Genomic DNA, 14620 nt, shown 5'->3' with positions numbered 1-14620 from the left:
CTCTCAATGCGTTTCTGAATGCGGTGCATTTCCGCAATCTGACCCGATAGCTGCTGCTCTAGCAGAGCATTTTGTTGGGTGAGGTAGCTCATCTTCCGCTGGTTTTGCAGGATCCTCTGGTGGGTCTTTTCGATGAGTCTGTTTTGCCTCCTCATATCTCTTGATGCTTTTAGGATATAATAAAAAAACATTTGGATTTCAAATAACGTTACCAAATAAATAAATATTTTTTTTTGCTTATTAATCAATCATTATCATGTGTATACACTTGTTATGTGTCTAACACATCCCGGGAGTGCAGAATTATTAGGCAAATGAGTATTTGGACCACATCATCCTCTTTATGCATGTTGTCTTACTCCAAGCTGTATAGGCTCGAAAGCCTACTACAGATTAGGCATATTAGGTAATGTACATCTCTGTAATGAGAAGGTGTGTGGTCTAATGACATCAACACTCTATATCAGGTGTGCATAATTATTAGTCAATTTCCTTTTCTTTGGCAAAATGGGCCAAAAGAAGGATTTGACAGACTCTGAAAAGTCCAAAATAGAGAGATATCTAGCAGAGGGATGCAGCACTCTTAAAGTTGCAAAGCTTCTGAAGCGTGATCATCAAACAAAAGAAGCGTGTGGAAAAACAAAGGTGCAAAATAACTGCCCATGAACTGAGAAAAGTTAAGCGTGCAGCTGCCAAGATGCCACTTGCCACAAGATTGGCCATATTTCAGAGCTGCAACATCACTGGGGTGCCCAAAAGCACAAGGTGTGCAATACCCAGAGACATGGCCAAGGTAAGAAAGGCTGAAAGACGATGACCACTGAACAAGACACACAAGCTGCAACGTCAAGACTGTGCCAATAAATATCTCAAGAAAGATTTTTCTAAGGTTTTATGGACTGCTGAAATGAGAGTGAGTCTTGATGGGCCAGATGGAAGAGCCCGTGGCTGGATTGGTAAAGGGCAGGGAGCTCCAGTCCAACTCAGACGCCAGCAAGGTGGTGGTGGAGTACTGGTTTGGGCTGGTATCATCAAAGATGAGCTTGTGGGGCCTTTTCGGATTGAGGATGGAGTCAAGCTCAACTCCCAGTCCTACTGCCAGATTATGGAAGAGACCTTCTTCAAGCAGTGGTACAGGAAAAAGTCACCATCCTTCAAGAAAAACATGATTTTCATGCAGGACAATGCTCCATCACACGTGTCAAAGTACTCCACAGCGTGGCTGGCAAGAAAGGGTATTAAATAAAAAAAAGTAATGACATGGCCTCCTTGTTCACCTGATCTGAACCCCATTGAGAACCTGTGGTCCATCATCAAATGTGGGATTTACAAGGAGGGAAAACAGTACACCTCTCTGAACATGGTCTGGGAGGCTGTGGTTGCTGCTGCACGCAATGTTGATGGTGAACAGATCAAAACACTGACAGAATCCATGGATGTCAGGCTTTTGAGTGTCCTTGCAAAGAAAGGTGGCTATATTGGTCACTGATTTGTTTTTAAATGTCAGAAATGTGTATTTGTGAATGTTGAGATGTTATATTGGTTTCACTGTTAAAAATAAATCATTGAAATGGCTATCTATTTATTTTTTGGTTAAGTTGCCTAATAATTCTGCACAGTAATAGTAGTCACCTGCACACACAGATATCCCCCGAAAATAACTAACACTAAAAACAAACTAAAAACTACTTCCAAAAAAATTCAGCTTTGATATTAATGAGTTTTTGGGGTTCATTGAGAACATGGTTGTTGTTCAATAATAAAATGAATCCTCAAAAAAATACAACTTGCCTAATAATTATGCACTACCTGTATACTTCTAGCATCAATACCATATTATGGTTCTACAATCTGACAGGTGCGCTTTATATGTTGTCCATTTTTATATCTACATTTTGTTGTTGAAATGTTATTAATCATTGTGCACATATTTACCTTCCTGAATGAGGCTCACAGGACCGCTCTCTTCCTCCTGCTCTTCTGCTTGAGAAGTTGGGGTGGTGGGGGGGGAAGCTCCTCAGCTTGCTCCTCAACAGGAGCTGGGGGTTGGGGAGTGGGAGGGCCCTGGCTGCTCCTCCTCATGCATCTCCTCCTCTGCCGCATCCTCCTCTGCCGCATCCTCCTCCTCCTCCTCCTCATCGGCCTGGCGCCTTCTGCGCTTGGCGCGGACAACTGGCATTGGAGCTCCTATAATAACACAATGTTCATATATTATAAAAATGTTTTCTAATGACGTATGCAAATTCTGTGTACTCTGCTGTATTGTATATGAATACAAATTGATTTATATAGACAGTTAACCAATGGGACAATGTTATATTAAAGGGTCTTGTGGGCACTACAGGGGACTGAGCGTGAGCTGGGATGCAACCATGTTAAAATGAGCTGTTTTTGTCTACTTTGTTTTGTTCAGACCATCTCATGTTAAAAAAAGGGCCTGATGGAGCACACGGGATTACTATAACAACCCCACTCCTAACATAGGAATTTAGTGGTAATCTATATATATAAAACTCAACGTGTGTGTGTGCATAAATGTATGTATGTATGTATGTATGTATGTATGTATGTATGTTCCAGCATCACGTACAAACGGCTAAAGATATTTATATGAAACTTGGCACACAGGTTACTTATATGTCAGCCACAAACATAGGATAGGTGGTTTAAACCTTACCCACCCCCACTTGCCATGGTCGGGGTTTTTCTTTAAAGTCCCATGCAAAGCAATGGGAAAATTATGTTCCCACATAACTTCTGTGTTCCTGTCTGCTGTCCCATGTCTTTTTTCAACAGTACTATGAATACCTTGGCTGGTGGTGATATATGTTAGCACAACATGGCATCTTGGTTAACAACATCTGACCTTACATGAATTACATATGACCTTACATAACTGTCACCAAAGGAGCTGCGGTGGCTCCACGCGATTGCCACTGCACTGACAAGTGATTCACCTCTGCAGCTAGGGGTTCGGATCCCGCTCTCGGCTACCTGTGAATTGAGTTTGGTGGTCTCAGCCCCGCCCCTGGTGGGTGTGCTATGCGAGGTTGGGTTGGGAGGACCCCCTCACACCCGCCATTGCCAACCGGGGCATGGAGAAAGGTGGCAGATTGCCTCTGGGGGAGGCCTCCCAACTCCTGCAGGCCGGCTCCTCTCTCTTTCGAGTTCACGCACAAAATACACTTTTTAAAAAAAAAACATAACTGTCAACAATAACTTACCTGGATGATATTTAGCCCGAAGACGTCTGACCTGATCCATTTGGCGCCTCTTCAGGTCAGACCACTTCTTCACAATTGCATTGTGGTCGTGTTGGCCGCCAAAGTCAGCGATTAGGGCGCTGACCACAGCCCTTTTCTCTGGCTGCCTCCGCAGCTTATCGTATCCTGTTTCCAGGAACTTCTGCAAGATGAAGAACAAAGTATATTGTAATACTTCTGTTGACAGCCTTATGGATATATGACGTAAATGTATGCTATTCAACAATTGGAAGCATTCTCGCCTTATTAATCAATGACAGGGGTAACATGACAGATTTTATATCCTGCCATTTCGGTCGCCACCTTTTTTGCATAAATATAGCAGCCATTATCATTTGCATAATTATGAATATATTATTAACAACACAGGATACACGTATAGGGGAGATATGCGTTGCTAACTCTTTTCCCTGTCAGGAGCCTAACGCCCCGGGGGTCAGAGACGGGACCTTTTCGGAGGGCCACTGACGTATGTACCCGTCGCAGTTTTTTGTGATGTCACTCTTTAGGTGTGTGCACATTTTTCACTGCATCCGGGTGGAGTTTTTGGGTTGTGTTTTGCACGCCACAGGCTTTTCAACAGGAAAAAAACAGCTGGAGGCAGAATGGTTGCAAAACACTACGGGTTTGTTACCTAACTCTGGGTTTCAAGACCAGTCCACCTCCAGCTGTTGCAAAACTACTACTCCCATCAGCCACGGTCTGTCAGTGCATGCTAAGAATTTTACTTTTGCTGCATCTAGGGTGCCACAGTTTAGAGACCCGTGCATAAAGGCCTGAAAAATGGGGGCCTGCAGAACTTACAATACTAGAAGTGCCAGCATTCCCAGGCATGCTGGAAGTTGTAGTTCTGCAACATCTAAAGGGCAATATGTATTCGAACGTCCTTGGGCCTTGAGGACACTGAAGTCAGGACGTTCGCATACGTCCTATGTCCAAAAAAATTTTAAATTCATTATGCTAAATAACAAGGAAAAGTGCCTAAATACACATTTGCCAACCAGGGTGTCTGCAGCTGTCCAGGCATGCTGGGACTTGTAGTTTTGGAAAAGCAGGAGACACATTTTTTGTGAAATACTAATATCTGATCATATATACTAACTTTTAAACTAGACTGAAATGCAGTTGAAGATAATGAAATAACAGTGGTCGAAATACTTACACAAATCAGCAAATTTTCCTCAGATACAGTGAAATTACTTCCAACCATCTTGCTCTGCGATTGCGTTGCGATCAAAAAGTTGGAAACTAGCAAGGGTCCAGGAAATGGTCGCGTGTTGTTCGCGTGTTGATTGCGCTGCTTGGACCGAGATGGGTCCATATGGCTTCGGCTGTATGGACCACAGTAACTCTTTTCCCTGTCAGGAGCCTAACGCCCCGGGGGGTCAGAGACGGGACCTTTTCGGAGGACCACTGACGTATGCAACCGCCGCAGTTTTTTGTGATGTCAGTCTTTAGGTGTGTGCAAATTTTTCCTTGCACCGGGTGGAGTTTTTGGGTTGTGTTTTGCACGCCACAGGCTTTTCAACAGGAAAAAAACAGCTGGAGGCAGGATGGTTGCAAAACACTACGGGTTTGTTACCTAACTCTGGGTTTCAAGACCAGTCCACCTCCAGCTGTTGCAAAACTACTACTCCCATCAGCCACGGTCTGTCAGTGCATGCTAAGAATTTTACTTTTGCTGCATCTAGGGTGCCACAGTTTAGAGACCCGTGCATAAAGGCCTGAAAAACGGGGGCCTGCAGAACTTACAATACTAGAAGTGCCAGCATTCCCAGGCATGCTGGAAGTTGTAGTTCTGCAACATCTAAAGGGCAATATGTATTCGAACGTCCTTGGGCCTTGAGGACACTGAAGTCAGGACGTTCGCATACGTCCTATGTCCAAAAAAATGTTAAATTCATTATGCTAAATAACAAGGAAAAGTGCCTAAATACACATTTGCCAACCAGGGTGTCTGCAGCTGTCCAGGCATGCTGGGACTTGTAGTTTTGTAAAAGCAGGAGACACATTTTTTGTGAAATACTAATATCTGATCATATATACTAACTTTTAAACTAGACTAAAATGCAGTTGAAGATGATGAAATAACAGTGGTCAAAATACTTACACAAATCAGCAACTTTTCCTCAGACTTAGTGAAATTGCTTCCAACCATGTTGCTGTGTGATTGCGCTGCGATCATAAGTTGGAAACTGGCAAGGCTCCAGGAAATGGTCGCGTGTTGTTCGCGCAATTGCGCATGCGCGATCGAAAAATCGCAATCGCAATATGTATTTTGGTTAAAATATCATACATATTCGATTTCAGAGTGCTGCTACAGCAGTTTTCGAAATATCTGCAATCAATTTCGCATTCGCATGTTGCGATATTTCGATAAAATATCAGGAGTATTCTGAGCCAATCAGAGCGCTCCTCCAGCATATCTCGAAATTGCGCAATAAATATCGCATTCGCATGTTGCGATATTTCGATAAAATATCACGAATATTCTGAGCCAATCAGAGCGCTCCTCCAGCATATCTCGAAATTCCGCAATAAATATCGCATTCGCATGTTGCGATATTTCGATAAAATATCACGAATATTCTGAGCCAATCAGAGCGCTCCTCCAGCATATCTCAAAATTCCGCAATAAATATCGCATTCGCATGTTGCGATATTTCGATAAAATATCACGAATATTCTGAGCCAATCAGAGCGCTCCTCCAGCATATCTCGAAATTCCGCAATAAATATCGCATTCGCATGTTGCGATATTTCGATAAAATATCACGAATATTCTAAGCCAATCAGAGCGCTCCTACCGCAGTTATTAAAAAATCGCAATTATTTTCGCATTCGCAATAGCGAAAAATCGCAATCAATTAATTTCGATAAAATATCACGAATATTCGAATTTAGCGAATATATCTCGAATATTCGAATATATATTCGAGATATATCGCGAAATCGAATATGGCATATTCTGCTCAACACTACTAATGATTCTTGGCTTCTTTTCCTGGCTGTTTATAGAGAGCAATTACTGCATACCCTTTTTTTTTTTTTTGGAAGAGGTTTCCATCCACGGGCCCAGCAGGGTTTTGGGCGGGCACACAATGCGAAGAGGGAGGTCTTTTAGCCGAATGCCAAGAGGGGGTGCGTGAGCAGAAGAGTAATTTCTCTTTGAGAAACTGCGCTCCCTGGACCTTCCATATTGCACATCTCCATCATTGATTGATGGTGCGGGCTGAAAAAAAAGAAAGACAGGAGACTCTGTCTTTTCCCCATACAGGGTGCCCAAATGCTCTTTTTATTTAAACTTACCTGGTAGTTGCAGCCACCTACCTAATGGAATGCTGAGGATCTTTTTAATTATTAGACTGCGAGGAACAACTGTCGGAGGGGGACACCAGTTAGAATAATTCTTTGAGTTTTTTTTTTTATAAACGGAAAAGAAAGACGGACATACACATATACATACATATACACATATATATACATATACCTGAGTACACACATATAAAGAATATATGCTATTACAGTGTATATGCATGGATTTCTCTTTCTGCAAGAGGATCAAAAAAGGTTTTTATTTTTTATTTTTTTAATATCCATAAATATATAGACATACATACATCTACATACATATATACACATACATATACACACATGCATCTATGTACCCATCCAAATATATATTTTTTGGATATATCCTATACTTTATTTATTCATATATATATATATATATATTTTTTTTTTTTCTCAAAAGGAAAGTGGGAATGCACACATGCCTCTACATATACCTGCATCTTACTGAATTAACAGAAAATCATCCAAATATACTTGATATAAGCTAACTCCTTCCCTTTGATATAAATGTATATATACATATATATAATACACAAATCCAACCTGCTTCTAATATTTTTGGGCTGGCTCCATAAGGGAATACATGCATCATATAAGTGGAAGGAGAATGTTCCCCTGTAAGAGGTGTTCCCTAAATGAGAGCTGCTGCCAAAATGAAGGCACCCAGTTCATACAGACGGGCTTCCAGGGTGCACCAAGATGGCCGCCAACGGCATAGAGACATTTCCCACGCATGCGCCGAAGACACGGCCCTGCCCCCGGAGGGGATAAGCCAATCCCGGAAACCGCGCGCGAAGTGCCGCAGATGCCAGTCAGCATGGGAAGACATATATACCTACTAATGGAACAAGCCTCGCTAGTGGGGAGCGGAGCTTGGAGAAAAGCAAAGAGGGGATAGTGAGCCCCTTCACCATGTCTTTTTGGTATACATATTTCAACCCATACCTGTGGTGTTCCTCCATTGACAGACAATAAGTAGGCAAAATAACACAGCCTAGCATTAATTAGTTAATTAGCGTCAGCAGCTTGTAAACTCCCAGGTTGAAAATGACCATGGGAGGCAGTCTTTTACCTTGGAGCAGTCTTCTCAGTCAAACAGGATAGAGGAAATACCTGAACTCCAGACCCCAAAAAATATCCACAGAAAAATGGGTTCCCAAACTTTTTGGGTGCCTTTAGCAGCCTAAAAAATGGAACTCCATATACAGGAGAGCATGAACCTGCAATGGTTGGGCCGACATAGTGGCCTGGTAAGGGCTGATCCATGTGATCCACGATCCTGCAGGTTTGAGGACAGAAGAAAGAATGGTGTATGGGAGAGGCTGACACTCTTTTAAAGAGTTATAATTGGTCCTGTGGGTTGGTTGAGGGCGGGGTTACCAACCATATGTATGCTGACATGGAAGGCACCAGGAAAGTGGACTTTATACTCAGTGGCGTCTCCAGCTTTCATATTTAGGGGGGGCACATGGGGGGACAGGGACAAAAGTAGGGGGGCCAACTATAAAATGCAATTATATATATATATATATATATATATATATATATATCCTGGGGCCCTTTACTACGATCCCACTATGGGCCCTTTCACATGTTCTGCAGTGAGCTCCCTTCCTACTATACTGGGGCCCCCCAGGGTGGCAGAAAACAAGAGATATATGTCACCAGCACACCAAGAAAATATAAGGGTCCAAAGCAGTGGGAGAACTATCAGGGTTGCAAAGGTTGTCTTGCCACCGGGCCCTGGTGTTCTCCCACAGTGGGGATCCCCAGTTGTCCTGTCCCTGCTATTTACAGCGCTGGTCTGGCGTCTGTCTCCTTGGCAGCGGCGGCAGTCTATTAGGACCTAGTGCTGGTGACATTATGGGTGCATGCAGGGGAAGGCTGGCACTATTGGTTATAGAGAGCCGAGCCCCCAGTTGGTCACCTAGCAACAGTAATGCTGTATAACCTTCTCTGTTGACATGCTGATCGGCATGTGATCCAGGTGATGCTCCAAGTCAGATCTAATAAACACAGTATTTATTAGCATCAAGAGTACAACCACATAAATATAATCAACCGTATGATCAGCAGCCATGTGGGCTCTATGCCTGTAAAGTGTGGGCTTTGATCAATAAAATCTCTGATATTTATGACTAGGATTTGACTAAGAGCATCACCTGGATTGCATCCCGATCAGCATGTCAGAGAAGGGTCCACTGCTGCTAAGCAACCTGCAGGGAGCTCAACTGTCTACAACCAATAGAGATGGGCTTGGATGTGTTTGAAATCCCACATCCCCGATCACGCCAGGAAGCCGACACTCCACAGTGCTAATCAATGTATGGGCTGCCTAAGAGCTAAGACCAGCCATAGACAGTTTAAATCTCAGCTGGTTCAGCAGAAACTGGCTGAGATTTGAACCATTAATGAGCAGATTCTCTTATAATTATCACTAGTGGTTGCTGTATAGTCACTAGTGATAATCACTGTTTGTCGGGAGAATACAATTGCTGGGCAGGAGGGATATTCCCGTCAGCAGTGTCTGTGTTGATGGGGGAATCATGCAAGTTTCTTTCCTGCAATCTGTGGATGCAGGAAAGAAATTTGCACCATATATTACCTGCCTAACTGAAAGTGAAAGTAAATTGTGAATGTTTTGAAAGAACAGGAGAGGGGGAGGGAGACAGATGGGGGGGGGGGGAAGAGAAGGGATGGAGATAATGTAGTTCAGTGATTACAGTGTACTGCAGTCTGCAGTGCACGCACTTAAACACGGCCCAGGCTAGAATATCTGGTTGTGTGAGCGCTCGCATTATGCAGTGTCGGCGAGCACAGGGAGGGGGAGGAATCCCCCGCAGAGCTGACTGGGGACGCTCTCCCTCTCGGGGAGCAAAATACAAAAAATAAAAATAAAATGTATTATTTTTTTTTTTTGGGGGGGCACAGCATGATGTTGGGGGGGTCAGGGCCCCCTCTGGCCCCCCCCTAGGGACGCCTCTGTTTATACTATATTCTACTTTCCTGTTAAAATTATAATGCAAAGAATACATTTTTAAAGAAATATACAACACTGTTTTTTGTCAGCATTGCCTGCATTTAATGTTACAGCAAAATTAAACATAAAAAAAATAGAGCTAATATTGTGAATTGATCATTTTGACTATTCAGATTGTTATATTTGTTTGAGGCCATGGAACCTTCCATGCACATATGCTTAGGTTGGTTTCACACTACTAAGAATACAGGGGATGATGGGACTGTATAGGAGTACAGGAAATGAGGATGATGGGACTGTATAGAAGTACAGAGGATGGGGATGATGGGAATGTATAGACGTTGTGAGGATGGGACCCTGTGCTGTGGGAGAAATGGCTGCTTTACGCCAAAATCTGTAGAGAAACACACGTTAATGGGTCAGCTGTGTTTTGGGCTTTTTAAGGCTGATCTGAACAGCATTCAGGGCCCCACCCCACAGACAGGAGGTCTGTGCTAAGGAGTCAGGTGACTCCCAAATCTCTGTGAGAGAAGTCACAGAGTGGATGCATCTCTGCAGGAGGCAGAGGTCGTTACTGTTGGAGCAGCAAGATATAAGCTAGGTGTGTGCTTAGCTGCAGCAGGACGTAAGCTAGACGTGTGCTTATGTCTAAGAAACTGGTAGTTCTGAGGAGCAGAACTTGGGGCCTAATCTAAAGGCCTGAACAGCCGGATGGCAAATGTGAAAGCCGGGAGGCTGAGTTGTTGATGTTTTTCCAAGATACAGGAATGGTGGAACCCCCCTGCTCGGGCTGCTATTTGTATTTATGAACTTTTAAATAAAAGTGGGCTACCAGGCCCTTAAAAAAGCTCAGTCCGGATTGGCATCTCAGTGAAAAAACGCGTCTACCATTGGAGACTGATCCCCCAATCTCACATATGGTGGAGGTATTGCTTCGGGCAGTTTGGAAGAGTTCCAGATCCGCGCATACCAAACAGTGAGTAAACCGTGTGTTTTGCAGCAATGCTATGATGAACAGCCAATATGAACTGAGGGTTGAAAGTTTTCTGCCGCTAGCTGTGTGTGGCAGTCAGGAGAACAGCATTGCACAGAAGGTCAATTAATGGACTGTGTTGCACATGGCCTGAGAAGACATATCCATTTGGGAAGGCCCAGTGAATGGATGGTTCAAGTGGAATCGCAGAGAGTGAAGTCTGCATGTGAAAGTGTGCTGTTTGCAAGTACATCAACATTTTTCCTGTATTAAGAAGGAACTGTGTGATAAACTATTGCCCTGTTTGCAGCGATGGGAAGGTCAAATCGCAAACAGAAAGCAATATTTGCTGAAATGAGTGACAGAACTTTGTGGCTGGAGGGTTTGTTGCCGACAGAACAAGCCCCAGAATCGTGCAAAAAGCACTTGGCTGCGCTGAACCAAGCCAAAGTCAAAGTTCATGCTGTTGCCCCTGGCAACGCTGGTGTAGGTCGGCCAGCTGTCAAGGTGAAAAGTTTTGAAAGCCAGGTGTGCTGTTTGCGATGCAGTGAGTGGGGGCATGAAGTGTCCAAATGCCCTTTGTCCCAGGCTTCAACAAAGCAAAGGTATGAGAAGCCTGCGCTGAATGTAAAGAGTGAGCAGATGGGTGCAGTTGCCCATAGCAACGCCTATGGTGTCAGGTCAGTGGACCTCAAGACAAAAATATTGCCTACAGAGAGTCCTGGCAAGTTTAAAGCAACGCCGCTTCATGGAGAGAGTCTACGTGTGTCGGAGAGCCAGCAACGTGCAGCTGGGAGAGCACCGTTTCCGTTAGCAACCAGAGAAAATGGGTCAGATGCAAGTGAAATTCTGCGTGTTGGGAGAGTGTCATCTCCCTTAGCAGCAGGAGAACGTCGCCAAGTGCCATGCCTGGAATGTGGTCAGCTGGGGCACGGCATATTTTCTTGCCCTAGATTCTGGGGTGCAGTTGAAAGTGAAGTTGATGAGCAGAACTCTTTGTCGGTGGGCCCAGTTTCCTTTTCAGGTGTGTTTGCAGTCACCCCTGGCAACAAGAAGTCTTCTGTTGTGTCTGCAGGGGGTGCTAAACAGTGGGAGATGCCTGCTGTAATTTCGTCCTGTGGCCACCAGGAGGAGTTCACCAGTGAATATGCAACTGAGAGACGATGCCCTCAAGTGAAGATCGATTTGCCGACTTCAGAATATGGTAAGACTGTTGCAGTTTCTGTTTCAAGTGAAGTGTGTCCGGTGAGGAGATCGGCAGAAGTTGTAAAGATGGACTTGCTGCAGTGTGCTACCCAGATCAGTGGGGAGACACCGGGTAAAGCCCTGCTTGCAGCAAGGTCAAGGTCTGAAATGGACATATGGACTATGGGTGCACCTAAGGTAGTCCAGCAGTATGCTGAGAGAGATATGTTAGGGGTGACCAAAACAGTTGGTGTGTCATGTTCCCTAGCGATAGAGACAGCTGCTGTGGAGTTGCCAAGGGAAACTGCCAAGGAGCCTGTATTGGTAAGGCAAGGGGTTTCCCAGGACAACTGTGAAGCCGCCCTAGTGGGCAAAATAGTTCCTTTGGAGAGGAAGGGTGATGTGCTGAGTCGCATGCAGGTTGCCATGCATTCTGACAAAAGTCAGTCTGATAGAGATTATAAAACTGCTATGTTTATGAATGCTGATGTTGAAGATGTTGTTGATGATACATGTACTTATGGTGATGTGTTCACTAGTAATGAGGTAGGGGTGATCGCTAAGCAGGATATGCGATTTCCCTTAGCAACGGTAGATAAGGCTGCAGAGGTGTCCTTAGAAACCTCCAGGGAGCTCTGTGTGTCGGAGTCAGAGGTTGCCGGGGACAACTGTAGTGCCGCTCTGATGGATAAGAGGGTACTTGACCCTGGTGATGAGGAAAATGGTAAAACTCAAATGTTTAAAATTACTTGTAGTGATAATGGGTTACTACGGTCTGTCACTGATGGCAGAAAAAGTTCTCATGAGTTTAATGAAGCGCCAGCTGAGCAATGTGGTGAAGTTATGCTATTGCAGCCTGCTATGTTTAAAAATGTGTTTGCAGTGGACACAATTTCTGCTATGCAAAATGGAGAGACTGCAGGGCCGGTAGACACGGGTGCGTTGGCTTTTGCAGAAGTTTACCCTCTCCAGTTGGAAGGATCTGAAAAGGGCGCATACATAGCAGAGGTTTTGTCCTCAACAAAAGAGATTAGGAATGGTGAGCTTCAGAATGATATGGTAATGGATAGCGATTTGGAATCGCTCAGTGTTGCTGGAAGAGAGAGGATGAGTGTCGCACATGCGATTTGCAGTGCTCAAGGGAAGCCGCAAGTTTTGGCAGTTGCCTCTGAGGTAGAGGTCTCTTTAAATGACTCAGCCTCTCACGCTTTAGCAAATGAGCCCCTACACATCGTTGGTAAAGGGAAAATTCCTAGAGTTGTGTGTTTAGATGTGGCATGCCTAGAAATAACTGAGATGTTGTTGCAATTGGTGAAAACCTTTCCAATGTACACCTGCATGTATCCACAGCAGAGGAGTGACGTGGTACTGCGTAGTACCAATCGGTGGACACAGGTGGTACAGACATGGTTAGGCAATGTTGATGAAAATTGGTTGCTGTACTGTTGGTTAATTTTGTGTAAGGTTGTCTCACAGTTCTCCTCGAGAGTGCTTCCAGCTGCGGTTGTGTGCAGAAGGCGCTCAGGAGAATTGTTAGAAATAATAGACATAGTGGAAGTCTCTCCGTGTGCTGATGGGATGTATTCCTACTGGTGCGGTCCGAGGTACGGCTGAGCAGTGGTTGGTACATGGCGCGCGTACTGTCTCACCCTCTAGACCTCATGTAAAGGAAGGGCTCGGAATGGACGTGGCAGTAGTGGGAATTCAGTTCATCTCTCGCAAAGAGGTGCAGTTTGAGGTACCCGGAGACACTTTGACAGGAAATAACAGTGGTGGTAACTGTAACGAAAACGTGTGTGAGAAGCACTGTAGAGCACTCTCAGACAATTCTGAGCTATTGGTTGAGGTACCAATGGACACACCAGTGGTTAAAGAGAGTGGTATGGAAAAATGTGCGTTGGTAGGACAATTTCTATCGGAGTGTTGGACAACAGGGGGCGATGTGAAACTGCAGGACTGTCCCATAGGGATTAACTGCTTGCCTGTAGGTGGTCCCTCCATAGACACTGTCCTAGCAAACAAGGCGACAAGAGGTCCCAATGACGATGTTGAGTTGAGTAATCCTTTGTGGAACATTGCTAGTGAGGTTACACAGAAGGGTGTGGTGTTGATCTCAGATGGTTTGGTTGCCAAAGGTAACCACGTGAGAGCGGTCAGTCCCTGACAGACCCCGTGGAAGTAGGTCCCCAACAGTCCCAGGGGAGTAGGTCCGTGGGAGGAAAAAGAAGGATCTTGAGGCCAGCAGATAGAAGGGGTAGACACATTAGAGGGAGCCCACGGTTCAGGAAGAAGTGCTGGTGGAAGCACACCCGGAAGAAGATGTGGGTGGAGTGCCCCTGCTGCTGATAGTTGGCACAGGGGCACCACGGTGAAGTGTTGGCAACATACCCGAAAAACATGGGCCTACGCAGCCTATGACTGGCCTGGAGGTGTCCCATTGGTGGTGGGAGGTCTATGGCCACATACACACGGCCGAGGAACTCGACGTGCCAAACACATCGAGTTCCTCGGCCAGTTCAGCCCTGAAGCCGCCGAGGAGCTCGGCGGGCCGAGAGCTCCCATAGAACAACGAGAAAATAGAGAACATGTTCTCTATTTTCTCGACGAGTTCCTCGGCGGCTCCATCGGGCCGAAAGTGTACACACGACAGAGTTTCTCGGCAGAATCCGGCTCTGACCGAGTTTCTCGCCGAATTCTGCCGAGAAACTCTGTCGTGTGTACGAGGCCTTTGTGTTCCTCCCTCCGGTTCGAAACAGGAGGGGAGGATATGTGAGGATGGGACCCTGTGCTGTGGGAGAAATGGCTGCTTTACGCCAAAATCTGTAGAGAAACACACGTTAATGGGTCAGCTGTGTTTTGGGCTTT

At 45.0% G+C, this 14620-nt stretch overlaps 1 protein-coding gene across 1 annotated transcript in view; it reads right to left on the bottom strand.

Annotated features, from left to right (window-relative positions):
* LOC120935736 (protein unc-93 homolog A-like) overlaps window positions 1–14620 on the bottom strand; it is a 728663-nt gene that overhangs the window by 355434 nt on the left and 358609 nt on the right. The gene's annotated exons all lie outside the window — the stretch shown is intronic.

The sequence above is a fragment of the Rana temporaria genome, chromosome 4 (assembly GCF_905171775.1).
Source record: "Rana temporaria chromosome 4, aRanTem1.1, whole genome shotgun sequence".
Lineage (NCBI taxonomy): Eukaryota > Metazoa > Chordata > Amphibia > Anura > Ranidae > Rana > Rana temporaria.
The sequence above is the reverse complement of the archived record's forward strand: the minus strand, read 5'-3'. Positions and strand labels throughout refer to the sequence as shown.